Source organism: Rhipicephalus microplus, chromosome 4 (assembly GCF_043290135.1).
Source record: "Rhipicephalus microplus isolate Deutch F79 chromosome 4, USDA_Rmic, whole genome shotgun sequence".
Taxonomy (NCBI): Eukaryota; Metazoa; Arthropoda; class Arachnida; order Ixodida; family Ixodidae; genus Rhipicephalus; species Rhipicephalus microplus.
The window spans coordinates 209,732,252-209,748,704 of NC_134703.1; the positions used below are offsets into that span (position 1 = coordinate 209,732,252).

Consider the following 16,453-nt stretch of genomic DNA (forward strand, 5'->3'; position numbering starts at 1 on the left):
TGGAATGCTAATCAATCGCATGTTCAGATATCTTCATCGTACCTTCATAAAATCACCTTTTTCTGCAAACTAACGCTGTAGAGAAGATTATAGTTCGTACGAAGCTTCAATATGCCGCATCAGTTTCGAATCCATATGACAATACTTTGGTGCATTTCTTAAAAATTGTACAAAATAACTCTGTTCGCTTCATAACTGTTAATTACTATCGAAACGCGAGCATCACTCTAAAGAAATCGAATATTAAATTGCCTTCACATGCTTCTCGTCATACAATATCCGCTTAAGCCTTTTTCACGAAGTTCACGTCACCCAGATGATGGAAAGGCACTCCTTGCCCCGCCGCGGTGGTCTAGTGGCTAAGGTACTCGGCTGCTGACCCGCAGGTCGTGGGTTCAAATCCCGGCTGCAGCAGCTGCATTCCCGATGGAGGCGGAAATGTTGTAGGCCCGTGTGCTCAGATTTGGGCGCACGGTAAAGAACCCCAGATGGTCGAAATCTCCGTAGCCCTCCACTACGGCGTCTCTCATAATCATGCGGTGGTTTTGGGACGTTAAACCCCACAAATCAATCATCAAGGCACTCCTTATCTGTTGTGGAATGTTTGCTTTCTGCCTTGAATACCGGACCGGCTTGCGTAACTGATAACCCTTTCCAGGCAGTCAGTTTTCTGCACAAGGCGCCGAGTCCTACACTGCTTGCGTTAGTGTGCACTTCTGTTTCGGCATTTTCGTCGAAATGTGCGCGTATCGGAGGCATCTGCAGGCGTCGTTTTAGTTCCCTAAATGATTCCTCCTGTGGGGTTTTCCACTTAAACTCGACGTCAGTCCTCATAAGGATAGTGAGCGGCTCGGCGGTGCGGGCAAAGTTTCTGACTAAGCGCCTGTAATATAGGCGCACAGGCCGAAAAATCGACGCATGGCCGTCTTGTCAGCGAGTGGCGGCAATGCAGCCATGGCGGCTGTTTTCTGCGGATCATGTCTTACTCAAGACTTGTTTATCTTGTGGCCAAGAAACAAAAGTTCCTCGTAGGCGAAGCGGCACTTTTCTGGCTTCAGGCTGAGTCTGGAAGTTTAATGGCTTGAAGTACAGCTTCAAAGCGCCGAAGACGCTCATCGTAGCTTGATCAAAACACGACGATGTCATCCAAGTAAACGAGACACGTCCGCCACTTGAATCTTGCCAGCACTGTGTCCATAACGCGTTGAAAAACCGCAGGTGCCAAAAAAGACCGAAGGGCATGACCTTGAACTCGGAAAAGCCGTCTGGTGTTATAAAAGCAGTGTTTTCTCGGTCTCTCTCGTCTACTTCGGTCTGCCAATAGCTTGTCTTGAGGTGCATCGATGAAAAGTATTTGGCGTTGTTGAGTCGATCAAGCGCGTCGTATACTCGGGGGAGAGGATATATGTCTTTCTGCGTTATCTTGTTCAGTCGGCGATAGTCAACAGAGAAGCGTATATTGCCACTTGGCCACTAGTTACGGTGAGCGCAAGCCATGGCTCCCCGCGAGAATGAAAGACGATGTTCTGGGGCAGCGCGTGCTCTGGCTAGTTGTTTATTATTGAAGCAGCCATCTTGCCAGTTTTCGGTGCGTCTCCCCGCCGGCTCAGTTCTTCCTAGTTGAAGATCTTTTTGTAGCACGTGACAACAGGTGGAGCTGCTGGGTAAGCCCAAGCCGATGTCCCAAACGACTCCAGATAGCCCTGTACCTGCAGTGACAACACCTGTCCACCGCTCAAGCCGAAGACTCCGAGGACTACCTCCTGAGCGTGGACCTCTTCCCGAGATGACGTCTTTCACACCCCCGAACGCTACGGAAGGCGCTGCAGCCTCCAACGCACAGGAAAGCGCTGCAGTCACGCATCACACGCTGTAGAAACCACGTGTGCCGAAGGTGTTCCACTGTTCCGTCTTGGAGGATGTCGAAGACTGGCTGGCCCAGTTCGAACGGGTTTCGGATTACAATGGTTGGACCGACTTCGACAAAATGAGGAACGTGCATTTCAGCTTGGAGGACGGCGCTCGTACTTCGTACGAAAACCGTGAGCCTTTTCGCTCGTGGAGCGTCTTTCGTCGATACCAGCTGGCAAGTTGGGCCAATCCCGATCGCCGCGAACGCGCCGAGCGAGCGATTCAGTCGCGCCTCCAATGCCGAATGAAAGCGGCATGATGTACGTCGAGGACATGACGAGCCTCTTTCGTCGAGCTGACCCCGACATGGCAGAAGAAAAGAAGGTCCGTCATTTAATGCGAGGAGTGAAGGAGCAGCTTTTCGCTGGCCTCGTTCGCTGTCCCCCAAAGACCGTGGCGGAATTTTTGACTGAAGCCACAACCATGGAGCAAGTGCTGCAGCAGCACTCTACTGTGTACGACCGGTAAGTGAAAGCCGCTTTGTCAATAGGTCAGATTGGAGGTCAGGCAGGCAACATCAACATCGAGTCTCTTTGCGATCTCATTCGATCAGTGGTGCGCGACGAACTACAAAAGATTCAGTGCCAGTCCCAACCTACTGCAGGGTCTATTTGCAGCCTTGTCAGAAACGATGTACGACAGGCTCTCCAAGTTCCGCCTTCCAGCTATGTCCCGCCTGTCCAGGCGGAGCCACATCGTGCATCATACGCAGAAGCTGTAAGCCGATATATTCCTGCTTCACCGCGCTTCGTTAATCCTATGCATCAGGATACATTCCCTTCGCTGCAGCCTATTCAGTACTTAGAAAATCGACAGCCGCTTCCCAGAAAATCCGACATATGGCGCACACCGGACAGACGGCCACTGTGTTACCACTGTGGTGAAGCTGGACATGTGTACCGGGAATGTCCCTATCATCGCCTCGGACCACATGGTTTTGCCGTCGACGCACCACGGCCGAGATTTGGCGAAAGACCGAGAGCTATTGAAGATTACCTCTCACAGCAGCGCATGCCAGTGCGGCGGCAGTCGCGGTCCCCATCGCCAAGGCGATCTTCTCCAAATTTTCGGAGCCTCCCAGGAGCGACGCCCTAGGCGGGAAAACTAATGACAGCGACCTTCGGGAGCGAGGCCGCTGACACTACGCAAGCAATGCCTCCCACCGACGCAAGCACGGACACGGAGCGATTCCCCGATGACAGCGACGAAAGCCAGAAGCAGATTTTCTCTGGATATACATGTGGTAGTCGACGGTCACCACGACGTTAGTGCATTATTGGACACATTTGCGGACAACTCGATCATAAGCGGGAAACTAGCAGCGCACATAAAGAAAGTTGTAACGCCTTGGTACGAAGCACGAATTCGTGCTGCTGGCGGGCACGTAGTCACCCCAATCGGCATGTGCACTATGAGTGTGAGTGAGCATTCGAGGACGTACGTTTCTCGCCAGCTGCCTCGTACTTCATGACTGTTCCCGAGACCTAATCCTCGGAGTCGACTTTTTGCGGGAACACGGCGCTGTAATTGATCTTCGAGAGCGTACCGTGACGTTTTCGACAGCTGGATCCTCCGACAAACCTGACGACATCCGTGACAGCACGCTTCGCGTTTCTGCTGACAGCATCACGTTGCCTCCGCGTTCAAGCATCCTAGGTGATGTGGTGTCTGACAAGTTACGGGATGGTGAGGTTGTCGCCGAAGGCAACTTGACGCTTTTGTTCGCGCTAGGTATCTGCGCTGCACGCAGCCTCGTCACGCTTTATGACGGACACTCTGCCCTACTTGTGACTAATTTCAGTAACGAGTACCGGCACCTGTTTCGTAACACCGCCATCGCTTTCGCCTACCCTATCGCACACGTTTCTGAATGCTTCGCATCTACATCAGCCAACGACGGGCTTCAACCGACACCAAGCGACGTGACATCACTACTTGGAAAAGTCGATGTCAACTCGACCCTCTCGGAACAACAACAGACAGAGCTACGTGAACTGCTATATCAATTTAAAGAGTGCTTCGCGTCCACCTCGAACGTTCGTCAGACACCGATCACCAAACACCGAATAATTACGTATACCGACGCCTCGCCCATAAAACAACACCCATACCGCGTTTCGGCAAAGGAACGTGACGTTATAAATGCTCAAGTGAAAGATATGTTGCAAGATGACATTATCCAACTTTCGAAAAGTGCCTGGTCGTCTCCGGTCGTGCTCGTGAAGAAAAAAGATGGATCACTGCGCTTCTGCGTGGACTACAGGAAAATTAACAGCGTGACTAAAAAAGACGTCTATCCACTGCCTCGCATCGACAATTCCCTCGACAGACTGCGGCGGGCCAAGTATTTTTCATCGATAGACTTGAAAAGTGGCTACTGGCAGACCGAGGTTGATGAACGAGATCACGAAAAAACCGCCTTCGTTACACCGGATGGCCTATATGAATTCCAAGTACTTCCCTTCGGCCTCTGTTCTGCACCTGCGACATTCCAGAGAATGATGGACACTGTTATTAGCGCTCTAAAGTGGCACACGTGCTTAGTTTACCTCGATGATGTCGTGTTTTCTGCCACCTTTGAGGAGCACCTGGAGCGTCTGCAGAATGTGCTGGAAGCACTCCGCACTGCTAACCTGACACAGAAGCCAGAAAAATGCCATTTCGGTTACAAGGAACTTAAGTTTCTCGGCCATGTTGTCAGTGCGGATGGTATTCGACCAGACATTGACAAAAGTACCGCCGTGGCCTCGTTTCCTGTTCCACGTGATAAGAAGGCAGTGCGTCGGTTTCTAGGGCTCTGCGCGTACTACCGCCGCTTTATAGCCAATTTTTCTAGGATTGCAGAACCGCTCACTCGACTCACTCGTGAAGATGTTCCATTCGTCTGGGAGGAAGAACAGGACGCAGCTTTCTCTGAACTACGGGAGGAGGAGGAGGAGGAAGGGAAGAAATGAAAGGCAGGGAGGTCAACCAGACACACGTCCGGTTTGCAGGGAGCGTTTTCAGACACCACCAGTCCTCGCTCACTTTGACCAAGACGCTGATACTGAAATTCATACTGACGCTAGCAACGTGGGTCTTGGTGCTCTCCTCGTACAACAACAAGCGGGCACAGAGCGAGTGATAGCGTATGATAGCCGCACTCTTTCCCGCGCCGAGGTCAACTACTCCATGTCAGAGAAAGAGTGCCTCGCTGTTGTATGGGCCACTATGAAATTTAGGCCTTACCTTTACGGACGCCACTTCAAGGTAGTGACCGGCCATCATTCGTTGTGCTGGTTAGCCAACCTACGGGACCCGTGTGGGCGACTGGCTCGATGGAGTCTTCGTCTGCAGGAATACGATTTCACGATCGCTTACAAATCGGGCCACAAGCACGAAGATGCTGATTCATTATCCCGTGCACCTGTCGAAGTTTGTGGCCACGACACCGAGGATGACGATGGTTTCCTTGGGGCCCTTACTACAACAGATCTGATTACGCGACAGCGTGCGGACGATGAAATTCGCGCAGTTATCGAAAACCTTGAAGGACGCAACTCATCCATACCTTGATGTACTTCTCGAAGTCTGTCGTCGTTCTGTCTGCGAGATGGGGTCCTGTATAAGAAACACTCCAACGGCAATGAGAGAACCTATCTTCTAGTCGTGCCAACTGACATGCGTGACGACATTCTTCTTGGCTGCCATGATGAGCCCACATCTGGTCACTTAGGTTCCTCTCGAACTCTCGCTCGAGTTCGACAAGCATACTACTGGCCTAAGCTTTCTGCATCAGTTAAGCGATACGTGAAAAGCTGCCGGGAATGTCAACGCCGCAAATCCCCGCCACTAAAGCCCGCGCGGCTTCTTCAACCAATAGAACCACCCAGAGCGCCATTTGATCAAATGGGAATGAATTTACTGGGGCCCTTTCCACTATGATCTCTCGGCAACAAGTGGATCGTAGTAGCCACCGACTATTTGACGAAGTACACCGAAACAAGGGCACTACAACGCGCTACTGCTTCCGACGTCGCCCAATTCTTTATGTACCAGATCGTTCTTCGACATGGCGCCCCGTCGTGCGTAATCACAGACAGAGGAACAGCATTCACAGCCCAGCTCATTCATGACGTATTCAAGCTCAGCTACACGAGCCATCGCAAGACCACGGCATATCATTCGCAGAGCAACGGCTTGACAGAGCGACTCAACAAGACCATCGCTGACATGTTATCTATGTACGTAGATGTCCAGCATAAGTCCTGGGACCATGTGCTACCATACGTCACATTCGCGTACAATACTGCCGTCCAGGAAACTACTCGATTCACGCCTTTCTGTCTTGTCTATGAACGTGAGGTCCAGACCATGCTGGATGTGATGCTTCCACACAATTGCGATGCTTTGATCACTCATGATGCTGTGCAGCTTACCCAGTACGCCGAAGAAGCACGCCAGTTAGCACGCCTACACATTACACACCAGCAGAGTAAAGACGCACGCCGCTACAACGCTCGCCATCGACAAGTTGAATACCATCCAGGCGATCAAGTTTGGGTGTGGACTCCAGTCCGATGCCAGGAATTGTCAGAAAAACTGCTAAGTCGTTACTTCGGACCATACAAAGTATCGCGACACGTGAGCGATGTGAACTACGAGGTAGTCTCTTACGGCGCCTTCTCGCCACGACAGCGAAGGCACTCCTAGAGATTGTCCACGAGGTGCGCCTGAAGCCGTACTTCACGCGGTATTGCGACTGCACATGAACCATATCGCTGTTTTTGTGTATGCACGTATTTTCTGTTGGTTCGCTGCGACTTTGCCTTTGTACTTCCCGAGCATCAGAGTGATGCCTTTTTTTTTCTCTGAGGGGTAATAATGCCACTTGGCCGCTAGTTACGGCGAGCGCAAGCCATGGCTGCCCGCGAGAATGGAAGACGATGTTCTGGGGCAGCGCATGCTCTGGCTAGTTGTTTATTATTGAAGCAGCCATCTTGCCAGTTTTCGGTGCGTCTCCCCGCCGGCTCAGTTCTTCCTAGTTGAAGACCTTTTTGTAGCACGTGACAATATATATTGCACCATCCTTTTTCTTCACTAACACCATTGTTGACGCCCGTGGGCTTTGAAGGTGGAATAATGTCGTCGCAGAGCATTTCGTCGACTTATTTCTTTATGGCCTCGCATTCTAGCGTCGAAACTCTGTACGGACTCTGAAGGAGTGGCCTGGCATTTTGTTCTGTTATGATTCGATGTTTCGCAACAGGGGTCTGTTGAACTTGCATTGACGCCGAAAAGCAGTTCTTGAATTTCACGATCACGTTTTTGAGCTGCTCTTGTTTATGCGTCGGAAGGCTCGGATTAACGTCGGAATAGATTCGGCGGGATCAGCGAGGACAAAAGCGTTTCTGGCTTCCAGTGTCTCTTTGATATAGGGAAACGTCGTTTATTTTGCTCACGTTCTTGTACTTGTTGCTGAAGTTCGCGAGCATAACTTTTGCGTTTCCTTCTCGCAGCTCGGCTATTCTTCTGGCGACGCAAATTTCGCGATTCGTCAACAGGTTTTGTTCGCCTTTAACGACCCCTTGCATGCCTGTTGATTCTTGAGCGCCGACGGAAATGCTGACGCTGGAGCGAGGAGGAATGGTGAGTTTGTCTTGCAGCAGATTCAAGGCATGCCTTCCGATGGTGTGTGCTGCGGCAGTCCTTTTCAGTGAATAGTGTTATCGACTTTGTTCTAAAGCCGATGACGGCACCATAGAGGCTTAAGAAGTTCATACCAAGGATGACATCTCTCGAGCAATGCTGTGTTATGACGAAGCTTGCGGAATAAATGCGGCTGTTATAAATCACTCTAGCTGCGCAGATTCCCGCTAATGTGACTACGTGACCGCCGGCTGTACGGGTTTCAGGGCCTTCCCAAACGGTCCTAACTTTCTTCAACTTCGTGATGAAAGTCCCCCTGATGACAGAATTGTCGGCTCCGGTGTCGACAAGAGCTGTGACGCTGTGGCCGTCGATGAGAATGTCGAGGTCGTTAGTTTGTAGCTTCGTTCACTACGTTGAGGTGACGGCGTGTTCTTGAAGTTTCGTCGTGGAGGTGTTGTCGGTGGCGGAGGATCTTCGGCAGTTCATCGTGCAGCAACTGCACCTCCATCGGTTGGTGCCCTTAGTTTTCCTGATACTGGCTAGGTGACTGGCCCCGACTTTTGCCAGTGTACTGACGACGTTGCGGTGACCTGTAGCGGCCGGGTGAAGGTGAATGAAAAACCCTCGGAGTGTTTTCTGAATTGTGGCGAGAGTCGGCGATGTCACGCGGTGTTTCAAACCACTGCGTACGCGGGGCGTCGATGGGGAAAGCCCGTAGCCCCATCTGGCGGTACTGGCAGCGGCGGTAGGTGTGGCCAGCTACCTTGCAGTGGTAGCAGAGAGGCCGGTGGTCGGGGGCGCGCCACACGTCGGTTTTTCTCGGGGCGTTGCACTGGCCAGCGGGTAGATAATATGGCGTCAGCGGTGGCGGTGGCAGTGTGCGGTGATGAAAATGTGGCGGTGCGGTCTCTTGACGAGGACGTAGAGTATAGCGTAGGGCAGCAGCAGCGTAGCTCAAGGCTTGAGGTTGCTCTTGCGATGTCTTAGGGATACCCATTGATTGCTGGATTTTCTCTCTGACGATGTCTGCAACCGACGAAACTTGAGGCTGGCATGATGGGCACATTTGGCGAAGTTCTTCGAGTACTACAGCCCTTATGGCCTCGCACAGATCATGAGATCATAGTGGTAGATCCTTGCATAGCCTGGAGCCGAGCGGTGGTCGAACTGTCATGAGGGTTTTTTCAATAGTTGTCGCTTCTGAGGGAAATACCTTGGCGGTCTTCGGTTGCTTTCTCATGAATCCCGCGAGGAGCATCTGTTTGAGCCCTCGATTTCTTCTACTCAGACATGTCCGGGTCAGTGTGATGAACTAGGCGGGTAATGTTTTCAGTAAAAATGGCAACATTTTCCTTTGATAGCAGCACCCATGTCTCCAGCAAAGCAGTGGCCCTCTCTTTACGAGCGACGCTCGTGAACGTTTGCGGGAATGTGCCGCAGAAGACATCCGATGTTTCAAGCACAAACTCCCAATTTTCGAGCCAGGTCCTTATGGTGTCTTCCACGTAGAAGTACACGCGACGGAGCTTCTTTTCCGTGTCCCAGTGGTTGAGGGTGGCCACGTAGTCGTATGTCTCTAGCCAGGTCTCAGGGTCTTTGATGACCCGCGGAAAGTTGGTGGTTCACTGGGCTGACGCATGACGATCGCGTGCGGCGACACAGCGGTTATCATAGGCTCGCAGTCGAGGTCATGGCCTTGGTCATCTGCGCCTTCTTTTGTAGTGGCCCGTACTCCGGTGGTAGACGTTGCTGTCGGCGGCTTGCTCGCTGCTTCTGGTTGGCGTCGGTGTCTTCCCCGCGACGTGGGCTGTGTTCACGGCTTGACGGGGGTGTCCGGTACATGAACGAAGCAGCACCTCCAACAGATGTCATGGGGTAGTGACGTGGCTGAAGGCAGGAGACTGGACGGTCTGATCAAACTGTTTATTTGGGTAACCATGCGCCCGGTAAAGGGAAAGTTGTGCTACACTAGCACACTCGCACTGATAGCGGCAAATGCAGCATCGGCTGTCGATCAACTAACTAGCGGCGAAGCGTGTCGGCATTTATACAGTCGCAATCGAACATTTACGTTATCACTAGCGGCGACGTAGACTTCAGAATAATCTGAAATGGCCACGATGTGGGCGTAATCTCAACAAAATGATCTACTGCAGTCCTGAAGCGAGCACCGCAGTCGAACACTGTAGGCGCGGTTCTCGCAGAGAATTGCGTACAGCGTAACGGGGTGGTAAGAAAACTTCAGGAAGGAACGTGGCAACATAAATAAGGTTGATTGCTACTTGTTTTATTGAATTTAAAGAGCGATTATTGTATATTTAAAAACTTTGTCTTTTTTGTTCTTTTCAAAAATGCGTCCTTTTATTTACTATTTTTCTGTATGCCCATTCAATATTTCCCACTTTCCTTTTTTTGTATAACATGATTCATTGCATAATGAGAAACAATATTGCATTGCTTCTTTCTACTTACAAGCTTGTCTCGCTGTTTATATTTTACCACTCACGTCTGTAATGTCTGTTCACACTCAAGGTATATAAATAATTGAATAAATAAATAAATAAATTAGTAATAGCAATATAAACTAAACTTTAGGCTTTCAACACATTGCATATCTTTGAAGTGGAAGAGCTGCATGAAGATGTGCATTTAGATCTCATGCCGACTCTTTCATAACGTGAGTAACGAACAGATGACTCAAGCCGACAGCATGTCCGAGAAATCCCACAAGCCTTGCAAAAGCATGTGACTTTTGCCACACTTCAAGCTCTGCAGCTTGAAGTGCTGAAGTCAGTAAACATCGTTAATGCGTTTGCGCAGTAACGATGTTTACCGAAGAGGGGCTTATTGTTCAACTTTTTGATTTTCGTCATACCGGAGATTGATGTCAGGCTTCTGACTTGGTAATTTGCTTCATGAGCTGCGGCAAGAAGTAGCGTCTTGGGGCGAACTTTGCAAAGATTTATTCCACACTGAGGTCAGATTGCAATCTAGCGGTCCTAGGCAGATAGTGATGAGAGTCACGGTAGACGCGTCTGAGGGCGCCTTTTGCGTGGAGCGGGGTCAGACGGCGTGCTGGGCCAATGTTGCTTCGGAGCTCTGTTGGATTGCGGCTGTCGGCATTTGTTCGCTCGCTTAATCCATGGTTGTGCGATGCGCTTTTTCTCATCCACTTCCTCGAATCTCGCGTCGTCTTGGCTGGCCTGCGTAACCTTCATGCACTATCTGGGACGAAAGGATCATAGTTGCCTCTCATCGGCTACGACACTCGCAGAGGTGCTCGCCATCCGCTGTAGGGCGGTTCGGCGTTCCTTCCAAGCCGCCTCACCCATAGAGTTTCATACAATAATACCTAGAGCAGAACCTGGCGCTAGTGTCTACGTGGAGCCCTTGAGCGGCACTTGTACCCCCCTGGGAATTATGGGAAGCACAGGCTTCGGATCAGCTTCGTATGGATCACATTCTTGCGATTCGCGACGCTTGTTTGCTCTTTGTCAAACAAGGTGATATGAAATTATCTCTAATTGAAACTTGCTTGATTTTTTCTACGCAAACTTTATTGTAAAATGTTTTTTCTGACTAGGCGGTAGAAGTAAAACTCGGACAAATTTAACCACCAGGGTATGCATTGCTCTGCTATTGCGTTCCAGATATACCTTACGGAAACGCCATACATGGCCCATATATAAGTTATATCTGGCCATATATAAGCATATATGGCAGCATATGTGGCCACATATAAGCATATATGGCAGCATATGTGGCCACATATAAGCATATATGGCAGCATATGTGGCCACATATAAGCATATATGGCAGCATATGTGGCCACATATAAGCATATATGGATGTATATCTGGCGGAGTCGGTTCATGTATGGGGTTATATACAGCCATATATGACGCGGTTGGCCCATATAAGGAGTCAAATCTGGCCTGAATAAGGCACGGCCACACCATATATAACATATTGCTACGGGGCGCCACAAATGAACATTCTAGAAAAGAGGACGATGTTTAGCGCGAGCTCGTGCAGACCGGGCTCCATATTGTATGCCTGCCTGTTTCCCTGCCTGCCTGATATGGACCGTGAAAAGACGGCATTTATAACTCCTGACGGGCTCTATCAGTTCAAAGTAATGCCGTTCGGTTTATGCAATGCCCCGGCTACATTCGAACGAATGATGGACGCTCTTCTTCACGGTTTCAAGTGGTCAATCTGCTTATGCTACCTTGATGACGTCATTGTTTTTTCGCCAACTTTCGAAACTCACCTCGAGCGTCTCTCAACAATTCTTTCGGTTTTCCGCAAAGCAGGGCTCCAACTAAACTCGTCGAAATGTCACTTCGGCCGCCGGCAGCTCACTGTCCTTGGACACCTTATCGATTCTTCTGGTGTTCGTCCCTATACTGAGAAAATCCGTGCCGTCAAAGATTTCCCTGTACCGACCTCTGCGAACGATGTTCGAAGCTTTGTGGGCCTTTGTTCTTACTTTCGTAGATTTGTGCGGAATTTTGCTGACGTCGCACGACCGCTCACGGAACTACTAAAAAAATGTGACTTTTGTGTGGGGACCTGAACAAACCAGAGCATTCGTTGAACTGACGAGTAGACTTACGACGCCACCGATTCTCGGCCACTTTGATATATGCGCTCCAACGGAAGTGCGTACCGACGCCAGCGGCCACGGCATCGGAGCCATTTTGGCACAACGACAGCATGGCTGCGAGCGCGTTATTGCATACGCTAGCCGTCTTTTATCGCCAGCAGAGCGAAATTACTCCATCACAGAACGCGAATGCCTCGCACTCGTCTGGGCAGTGGCTAAATTTCGGCCGTATTTGTATGGACGCCCGTTCACGGTTGTCACTGGTCACCACGCCTTATGCTGGTTGTCGTCCTTAAAAGATCCTAGTGGACGTCTCGGCCGGTGGGCTCTACGGCTGCAGGAATATTCCTACACGGTTGTCTACAAATCAGGTCGCCACCATGACGATGCTGATTGCTTGTCGCGTCATCCAGTAGACCCAGCAGACCTTTCTGAGAGCAATGAGTCTACTTGCGTTTCGGCACTTTCCGCGTTTAGCAACATCGGAGATCAGCAACGCCGTGATCCTCACCTCCGAGATATAATCCTTCGGCTTAGTGGTCCCACAACTCCTCCGTCTCTCCGTATGTTCCTGCTCCAAGATGGCGTCTTATATCGCTACAGCATGCATCCTTACGGACCTGAGCTGCTGTTGGTCATACCACAACATATGCGTCAGACTGTCCTTGCACAGTTGCATGATATTCCGACAGCTGGTCACCTGGGAGTTTCAAGAACTTATGACCGCGTTCGACGTCGCTTCTTTTGGCCCGGTATTTACCGATCCGTCTGCCGTTACGTCGCCTCATGCAAATCCTGTCAACACCGCAAAAAACCAGCAACGCTTAATGCGGGACGCCTTCAACCCATTCAGATCCCATCCGAACCATTTTATAGGGTAGGTGTTGACTTACTAGGACCGTTTCCTTTATCGGCGAGCGGAAACAAGTGGATAGCAGTCGCCACGGATTACACCACTCGGTATGCCATCACACGGGCCCTTCCTACCAGTTGTGCGACCAACGTCGCTGACTTTCTTCTAGAAGACGTCATATTACACCACGGCGCTCCTCGGCAACTGCTTACCGATCGGGGTCGCTACTTTTTATCACAAGTTATCCAAGACATATTGCACTCTTGCGCTACAAAGCACAAGTTCACAACGGCGTATCATCCTCAAACCAACGGGCTCACGGAGCGGCTAAATAGAACCATCACGGACATGCTCGCCATGTACGTTTCTTCCGACCATCGTGACTGGGACTTCGCCCTTCCATTTGTAACATTTGCCTATAATACGTCTCGGCATGACACTGCAGGTTTCTCGCCATTTTTCCTCCTGTATGGACGAGAACCTACGTTGCCTTTCGACACGCTCCTTCCTGCCGTTGGCCACACGTCAGAATATGCCCGCGATGTGATTTCTAGAGCTCTAGAGGCCCGTGAGATTGCTCGCCGGCGTCTGAGCGATTCGCAGGAACGACAACGACAGGTCTACAACGCGTGCCATCGTGATGTCCACTTCAGACAAGGTGACACAGTCCTTCTCTGGACGCCGTCGCGGCGAGTTGGCCTGTGCGAAAAGCTGACTTCACCGTACTCAGGTCCGTACCGTGTTGTGCGCCAAGTCACCGACGTGACATATGAAATGGAACCTCTTAACGCCACCAGCGCGCGATCGTGTTCTGACGTTGTTCACGTGACTCGGCTGAAACGATTTTACTCAGACCAGCCAAGCACCGAGACGGTGCCTTCGCCGCCGGGGGTGATGCTACGGGGCGCCACAAATGAACATTCTAGAAAAGAGGACGATGTTTAGCGCGAGCTCGTGCAGACCGGGCTCCATATTGTATGCCTGCCTGTTTACCAAAAGTAAAGGCATTTTTCAGACGCCTTCTCCCCGTAACAATATCAAGTGGATCCTTATAAGTGGAAGTGCTCTCTTATTTGGGATGAGCCACGCATATATTTAGCACCATGATCACACTTTTATGCGGATTGTAATATATAACAATTTTCACACAAAGCTGACCTGCTTATTTTTTATAACAATAGGAGTATTAATTATATATGTTGTTTCTGCCATGCAAAAAAACCGAAATTTCAGGTCAGCTTTGCGTACGTGATAGTTGCAAATCAGTTGAATGCATATATGCATGCATTCGTGTAATTTAACTCGTACATTTTTCATGGCATTTAGATTTGAAACAATAAGTTGCAATTAATACGACGTAAATAATGTATACAAGAGCAGACATGTTTTACGAGGAAGGAACCGTGTCAAGTCACAAAACGTATTGAAGCTTTCGAACCTCGCTATTATTATAGAGCAATCCTATATAGTATTATGTAAAGAAAAAATGCATGCAACTTATATTGTTCACATTAATGCATTGTTTAAAGTGGCACCAACAAATAGTAATTTCAATGCACTTTTAGCTTCCACATCGGTGGACAAAATTTCTGATTATTTGAAAGTTTTGATTGCTATATGCTCCTTTCATATAACAAGATTTCAATTAATCCTGTTGAGCCCTCATCTGTGATTGCTTTCAGCAGCCATTTACTATAATTGCATGCACAGTGCAATGTTTAAGGGAGTATCTTCAAAAACAAGAAAGAACTTACGTGAATGCAACTTGCAGGCACTATTATGATTACATTCAAGATAGAAGTACTAATTTAATGCAAAAATACATCTTGCGTTTCCTTTGGCTACGTATAATGTTCCTGGCTGTGCACATAGTAAATTTATTGAAAATTTTATGATTGCACTAGTGAACAATTAATTTAGTGTAATGTTTGCAAGCGTCAAATAAATCTCACGTCATAGACATGTACGTTAAGAAAGGTGCAACTGACTCACACGTGATACATATTTATTGGACCATGTAATGAAATGCTGAAGCTTTATAGCAACATTTAACGTAGGCTGCCGAATTCACAAAACTTCTATTTTGTATGGGTGTGCCATTACTTGGTCGAGGTCACTAATGCGCACGTGCCATCATCAGGGCTAGCCTAAACATTGCCTTGCGACTAAAAGTAGTGTGACACAATTTTTGCGGGCTGGCGTGATACCTAAGCCAAACTCTACATTATGTAAACAGCCCCTTGCTGTGCAGGCGCGTAAAAATTCAAACTGCTTGCGAACATATTCTTTCAACACCAACACGGTAGTGCACTTACTTATAAGATATGTATGCCGGCCGGTACATACCCACCAAACTGCGCAATTGCACACTCGCGTATAGAGATTCATGGGCACCCGGACACTAGCATTTCATTCAATGTGGCCAGATATTTTCGGCCATGTCAGAATGATATGAGTGTATTATTATTATTATTATTATTGTTATTATTATTATAATATTATTATTATTGTTGTTGTTGTTGTTGTTGTTGTATCTCACAAAACGACCAACGTTTCAATTCCATATGCTGTCAATACTGTGTCGTTATGTAAGCTTTCTGAGATCAGTTGTCTTGGTGTTCTTTTTGATAGCATGCTGAACTTTTTCTACTTGCATTGAATGTGCTGCCATGCGAGGCCTTCATTCTCTTCCTGTTGGCTCAACATCTCACGAGAATCTGGTTCTCCTACAGCCTTCTACAAATTGTACACCGCGATATGTCGTGCTCAACTTGAGTACATATGCATATCTGATTTGGAATGGCCTTGCTAAATCCAGCAGTAGTGCCACTGAGTGAGTCCAGAAAAATTTCGTAAGCATTTACCCCATCGTTTCACTAGAATCCTTTCAACACTGCTGGAATATTATATTTTCCATCAGTTAACGGCCGGCAAAATCGCGCTAAGCTGTTATATCTCTACAAGCTAGTTCAGGGTGAGATATTCTGCCCTTCTCTGTTGTAATAATTTTCAAACTTTGCGTAAATTATCGGGAGAGAATCGACCGTTGCATGCACCTACCAGCTTCTTTCAACACTCTATCTTTTACAGAATACCGAGTCTCTCTAACGTCAACTTTCTTGATTCAATATGTTTTTCATAGTCTACAGTCATTTTTTTGTCAGTGAGAGCTGAATGTAATGTTCATTGTGATGTTCATTGTCAAGCCTGCATGCACTGTATCCATCCGCGCCATTGTTGCTTTTTTGATCGCCGGAGTCATGGGTGCCATGCTGATCGAGTTTGTTAATTTTCATTCCTTTTGCTCTTATTTCGTGTTCAACTACTGCTCCAATTTACACAAGATAATCGCGCAGCTCTCAGGAATCTACTTCACTGTACGTGGCGAAATTGTGGATGGACGTGGAAGTGTTTTTGTGTGCGTGTGCGTCTGTACGCTGCTGGATTGG

At 48.9% G+C, this 16,453-nt stretch overlaps 1 protein-coding gene across 6 annotated transcripts in view; it reads right to left on the minus strand.

Annotated features, from left to right (window-relative positions):
- nab (NGFI-A-binding protein homolog) overlaps window positions 1-16,453 on the minus strand; it is a 1,065,342-nt gene that overhangs the window by 976,017 nt on the left and 72,872 nt on the right. The gene's annotated exons all lie outside the window — the stretch shown is intronic.